Consider the following 7,321-nt stretch of genomic DNA (forward strand, 5'->3'; position numbering starts at 1 on the left):
TGGGATTGGGGGGGGGGGGGCGCCCTCCACCTGGCCGCCTCCTCCTCTCTCCCACTAAGGCCCAATAAGGCCCATTGACTCCCCGGGGGCTCCGGTAACCCCCCGGTACCCCGGTACCCCGGTAAATGCCCGAACTCATCCGGAACCATTCCGATGTCCAAACATAGCCTTCCAATATATCGATCTTTATGTCTCGACCATTTCGAGACTACTCGTCATGTCCGTGATCACATCCGGGACTCCGAACTACCTACAGTACATCAAAACACATAAACTCATAATACCGACTGCCTTCGAGCGTTAAGCGTGCGGACCCTACGGGTTCGAGAACTATGTAGACATGACCGAGACTCACTTCCGGTCAATAACCAATAGCAGAACCTGGATGCTCATATTGGTTCCTACATATTCTACGAAGATCTTTATCGGTCAAACCGCATAACAACATATGTTCGTTCCCTTTTTCATTGGTATGTTACTTGCCCGAGATTCGACCGTCGGTATCTCAATACCTAGTTCAATCTCGTTACCGACAAGTGCTACCTCTTGAGCATGCGTTGGTTTTCCCTTGAAGAGGAAAGGGTGATGCAGCACAGTAGCGTAAGTATTTCCCTTAGTTTTTGAGAACCAAGGTATCAATCCAGTAGGAGGTAACACGCAAGTCACCTAGTACCTGCACAAACAAACAAGAACCTTGCAACCAACGCGATAAAGGGGTTGTCGATCCCTTCACGGTCACTTACGGAAGTGAGATCTGATAGAGATAATGAGATAAATATTTTTGGTATTTTTATGATATAGATTGGAAAATAAAGATTGCAAAATAAACAATAATAGAAATAGCAAGTTGATATGAAAATAATATGATGGAAGATAGACCCGGGGGCCATAGGTTTCACTAGTGGCTTCTCTCAAGATAGCAAATTCTACGGTGGGTGAACAAATTACTGTCGAGCAATTGATAGAAAAGCGAATACTTATGAGAATATCTAGGCATGATCATGTATATAGGCATCACGTCTGCGACAGGTAGACCGAAACGATTCTGCATCTACTACTATTACTCCACACATCGACCGCTATCCAGCATGCATCTATAGTATTAAGTTCATAAGAACAGAGTAACGCATTAGGAAAGATGACATAATGTAGAGGGATAAACTCAAGCAATATGATATAAACCCCATATTTTTATCCTCGATGGCAACAATACAGTACGTGCCTTGCTGCTCCTGCTGTCACTGGGAAAGGACACCGCAAGATTGAACCCAAAGCTAAGCACTTCTCCCATTGCAAGAACGATCAATCTAGTAGGCCAAACCAAACTGATAATTCGAAGAGACTTGCAAAGATATTTAAATCATGCATAAAAGATTTTAGAGAAGAATCAAATATTGTTCATAGATAATCTTGATCATAAACCCACAATTCATCGGATCTCAGCAAACACACCGCAAAAAGAATTACATGGAATAGATCTCCAAGAGAATCGAGGAGAACTTTGTATTGAGATCCAAAGAGAGAGAAGAAGCCATCTAGCTAATAAATATGGACCTGAAGGTCTGTGGTAAACTACTCACACATCATCGGAGAGGCTATGGTGTTGATGTAGAAGCCCTCCGTGATCGATTCCCCCTCCGGCGGAGCGCCGGAAAAGGCCCCAAGATGGGATATCATGGGTACATAAGGTTGCAGCAGTGGAAATAGGGTTTCGTGGTGCTCCTGGATGTTTTTGGGGTATATGGGTATATATAGGAGGAAGAAGTATGTCGGTGGAGCAGCGAGGGGCCCATGAGGGTGGGGGACGCGCCTACGCCCCTGGGCGCGCCCTCCTGCCTCGTGGCCTCCTCGCTTCTTTCTTGACGTCCACTCCAGGTCTCCTGGATCACGTTTGTTCCAAAAATAACTCTGCCGAAGGTTTGATTCCGTTTGGATTCCGTTTGATATTCCTTTTCTGCGAAACATTGAAATAGGCAAAAAAATAGCAATTTGCACTGGGTGATAACCCACAAGTATAGGGGATCAATTGTAGCCTCTTTCGATAAGTAAGAGTGTCGAACCCAACGAGGAGCTAAAGGTAGAACAAATATTCCCTCAAGTTCTATCGACCACCGATACAACTCTACGCACGCTTAACGTTCGCTTTACCTAGAACAAGTATGAAACTAGAAGTACTTTGTAGGTGTTTTTGGATAGGTTTGCAAGATAATAAAGAGCGCGTAAACAAAAGCTAGGGGCTGTTTAGATAAAGACACAACTAAGTTAGTTTTAGTAGAGAGCTTTTGTCACGAGAAAGTTATTTGTCCCTAGGCAATCAATAACTAGACCGGTAATCACTATTGCAATTTTATTTGAGGGAGAGGCATAAGCTAACATACTTTATCTTCTTGGATCATATGCACTTATGATTGGAACTCTATCAAGCATCCGAAACTACTAAAGATCGTTAAGGTAAAACCCAACCATAGCATTATAAGGCATCAAGTCCTCTTTATTCCCATACGCAAACAACCTACTTACTCGGGTCTGTGCTTCTGTCACCACTCCACCCACCATAAGCAAAATCATGAACATATTGCAAACCCTACAGCGGGGATCCCTCACGCTTGCGCGACACGGAGAGCACCACAGGACAGCATCAATAATAAAACATGCAACTCAAACCAATCACGATCATCAATTAACTCATAGGACAAAACGATCTACTCAAACATCATAGGATAGCCATACATAATAGGGAAGTAATATATAGCATTAAGCATCATGTTTCAGTAGAGATTACAGCGGGTAAAAGAGGGGTTACACCGCTGCATAGAGGGGGGAAGAGTTGGTGATGATGGAGGTGAAGTTGTTGGTGTAGATTGCGGTGATGATGATGGCCCCGGCGGCGTTCCACCGGAAGAGAGGGGGAGAGAGCCCCCCGTCTTCTTATTCTTCCTTGACCTTCTCCCTAGATGGGAGAAGGGTTTCCCCTATGGTCCATGGCCTCCATGGCATGGGAGGGGCGAGAGCCCCTCTGAGATTGGATGTGTCTCTCTGTCTCTCTCTGTTTCTGCGTTCCCTGATTCTGCTCTTTCACCGTTTCTTGAATTCCCGGAGATCCGTAACTCCAATTGGGCTGAATTTTGGACATGATTTTTATCCGGATATTAGCTTTCTTGCGGCGAAAGAAGGGCACCAACTGCCTTACGGGGTGGGCACGAGGGACCAGGGCACGCCTGACCCCCTGGGGCGTCCCCTGCCTCGTGGCCCCCCCGGGCATCGTCTCGCATTGATTCTTCTTCCCAAAAATCACATATATTACAAAAAATCTCCGTCAGTTTTTATCCCGTTTGGACTCCATCTAATATGGATTTTCTGCGAAACAAAAAACATGCAACAAACAGGAACTAGCACTGGGCACTGGATCAATATGTTAGTCCCAAAAATAATATAAAAAGTTGCCAAAAGTATATGAAAGTTGTGTAATATTGGCATGAAACAATCAAAAATTATAGATACGACGGAGACGTATCAGCATCCCCCAACTTAATTCCTGCTCGTCCTCGAGTAGGTAAATGATAAAAAAGATAATTTTTGATGTGGAATGCTACCTAGCATAATATTGATCATGTAATCTAATCATGGCATGAATATTAAGACACGGGTGATTCAAAGCAATAGTCTATCATTTAACATTAAGACAATAATACTTCGAGCATACTAATAAAGCAATCGTGTCCTCTCAAAATAACATAGCCAAAGAAAGGTCATCCCTACAAAATCATATAGTTTGGCCATGCTTCTTTTTTGTCACACAAAATGCTCCCATCATGCACAACCCTGATGACAAGCCGAGCAATTGGTTCATACCTTTTAACACGCTTCAGCCTTTTCAACCCTCACGCAATACATGAGCGTGAGCCATGGACATAGCACTATAGGTGGAATAGAATATGATTATGGAGTTTGTGTGGAGTAGACAAAAAAGGAGAAAGTCTCACATCGACGCGGCTAATCAACGGGCTATGAAGATGCCCATCAATTGATGTCAATGTGAGGAGTAGGGATTGCCATGCAACGGATGCACTAGAGCTATAAGTATATGAACGCTCAAACGGAAATTAAGTGGGTGTGCATCCAACTTGCTTGCTCACGAAGACCTCGGGCATTTGAGAAAGCCCATCATCGGAATATACAAGCCAAGTTCTATAATGAAAATTCTGTTGGAAATATGCCCTAGAGGCAATAATAAAATGGTTATTATTATATTTCCTTGTTCATGATAATTGTCTATTATTCATGCTATAATTGTGTTATCCGGAAATTGTAATACATGTGTGAATACATAGACCACAACACGTCCCTAGTGAGCCTCTAGTTGACTAACTCGTTGATCAAAAGATAGTCATGGTTTCCTGACTATGGGCATTAGATGTCATTGATAACGAGATCACATCATTAGGAGAATGATGTGATGGACAAGACCCAATCCTAAGCATAGCACAAGATCGTGTAGTTCGTTTGCTAGAGCTTTTCCGAATGTCAAGTATCATTTCCTTAGACCATGAGATTGTGCAACTCCCGGATACCGTAGGAGTGCTTTGGGTGTGCCAAACGTCAGAACATAACTGGGTGACTATAAAGGTGCACTACGGGTATCTCCGAAAGTGTCTGTTGGGTTGGCACAAATCGAGACTGGGATTTGTCACTCCGTATGATGGAGAGATATCTCTGGGCCCACTCGGTAATGCATCATCATAATGAGCTCAATGTGACCAAGTGGTTGATCACGGGATCATGCATTATGGTACGAGTAAAGTGACTTGCCGGTAACGAGATTGAACGAGGTATTGGGATACTGACGATCGAGTCTCGGGCGAGTAACGTACCGATTGACAAAGGGAATTGTATATGGGATTGATTGAATCCTTGACATCGTGGTTCATCCGATGAGATCATCGACGAGCATGTGGGAGCCAACATGGGTATCTAGATCCCGATGTTGGTTATTGATCGGAGAGTCGTCTCGGTCATGTTCGCGTGTCTCCCGAACCCGTAGGGTCTACACACTTAAGGTTCAGTGACGCTAGGGTTGTTGAGATATTAGTATGCGGTAACCCGAAAGTTGTTCGGAGTCCCGGATGAGATCCCAGACGTCACTAGGAGTTCCGAAATGGTCCGGAGGTGAAGAATTGAAGTCCAGTTTCGGCCACTTGGAAAGTTTCGGGGGTCACGGTATTGTACCGGGACCACCGGAAGGGTCCCGGGGGTCCACCGGGTGGGGCCACCTATCCCGGAGGGCCCCATGGGCTGAAGTGAGAGGGGAACCAGCCCCTGATGGGCTGGTGCGCCCCCCTTGGGCCTCCCCTGTCACACCCTAGCTAGTTCATGCATTAGAGTGTTGCATCATGTTTATTCTTTCATCAGAAACCTGAAATGGGGATGACAGAACCCCCAGCCCCCTCTGAAACCAATTAGGGTTTACTAAAAACTTTTTCAATGAACCTGAAATGCCCTTCTAAAATGCCCATCATTTTTGTCTTGGTTCAGAACCTCTGCCAAAAGTGATGCACATTTTCCTAGGCCATCTTAGGGTTTTTGAATTAAATCATAAATATTTGAATTTGGGCATTTAAAATTATATAAAATATTTAAATGCTCAAATATCTCCAAACTAAAATGTTTCATGTTGGAAATAATCCAACTATGGACCATGAGTAGTTTGGTGATTTTAGGAGTTGCCTAAGTATTTTATTTAATTCAACAAAGTTGCAGAAGTATTAAAAAACAAAAAACAGTAAAAATAGCAAAAACTTACCTGACGCCAGCTCCCGGCCCACCTGCCGGCCCAGCCCAGCGCCGCTCCAGCGAGCTGCTTGCCGGCCAGGCAGGCAGGCAGGTGCAGGACGGCGACCGCAGCGCGCGCCACGCACCTGCTCGCCGCCTCGCCGCTCCCCTCGTCCGGTGACGTCGTGGATCGCCCTCTCTCTCTCTCCCCCGAACCCCCCAGACACCCCCTCTCCTCTCCAGCTCCTCCCCCTCGCGCTCCCCCGCCATGACCGACGCCACCACCGTCGTGCCTACGTCGTAGCCGTGCTCCCCGCTGCCCGTGCGTCCTCTCGTCGTGTCCAGGAGCTCCGCCGCTGTCCACTTCATCGAGCAAGCCGAGCCCCGAGCGCTCGCAACGCCCGAGTCCACCGCAATGACCTCGCCCGAACCGCCGCCGCCGGAGATCCCCTTCAATGCCGTCGTCGCTCCGGTCCATCCCCGGCCGCAGCAAGGGCTTCGTCGCACTCACTGTGAGCCTAGCCATCTTCCCCCCTTCTTTTCTTGCTCCCGAGCCGTGTAGCGACCTCCCGGAGCTCAACCGCACCCACCGCCATGGAGCTCATCGCCGACGTGCTCCCGGTCACCCTCCGGCCACTCCACGGTGTCCATCATGCTCACCGCGTCACGTAGCACCTAACTAGCTACTCCCCGCACCTCACCGACCCCTCTTGCGTCAAGTTCGACTTCGGCCGAACCCCGATGGCCGCCAAAGTCGTCGCCGGCGCCAACTCCGGCCACCCCGACCCCAACGGACTCCACCAAGAGCTGCGGCTCGTCCTCAGCTCCACTCCGGTGGTCTCCGCGACCCATTTGGTGTCCGAAACGGCCAAAACCACTTCCGCCGCCGCGTCGGGCTCGCCGGCGGCTAAACGCCGGTGCAGCCGACCCGGGTTTGACCACGGGTGGGCCCTGGTTGACTCCTTGAGTCAATGACAGGTGGGGCCCAGCCCTGTTAATTAAACAGGTTTAGTTTTATTTAAACTTTAATTAAATTAATTACACTGACACGCGGGACCCACTGTCAGGTTTGACCCGGACGTGTCCCGTTGACCTGCTGATGTCACACTGACGTCAGGCTGACGCAGTAATTGATTTTCTGGATTTAATCTAATATAGGAAATTCCAGAATATAGTTTAAACTTTAAAAATTCATAACTTCTATTCTGTAACTCCAAATCAGACAAATTATATATGAAAAATGATCAGAAAAATCCAATCTATCCATCTGTACTATTTTCATGCATGATTAAACAAGTTAACCTGATGTTTAATGCAGAACAAGGAAAAACACTTTAAAGGGCCATGTTTGAGTTTGAAATTTGAATCTTTGATTCAAATTGGTTCAAACCCTTCTGGTCTTAGTTGCATTAGCCCAACACACTCATATTGCTATGTTTCATGCATGCATCATATTATTGCACATTGTTTGGTGACGGTTGTGTATCGGTGTTCTATGCGGCAGGATCTGCCTCCGAGGAGTACCGTGATTACCCTAACGAAGAACCGTATC

This window comes from Triticum dicoccoides, chromosome 1A (assembly GCF_002162155.2).
Source record: "Triticum dicoccoides isolate Atlit2015 ecotype Zavitan chromosome 1A, WEW_v2.0, whole genome shotgun sequence".
NCBI classification, from domain to species: Eukaryota; Viridiplantae; Streptophyta; class Magnoliopsida; order Poales; family Poaceae; genus Triticum; species Triticum dicoccoides.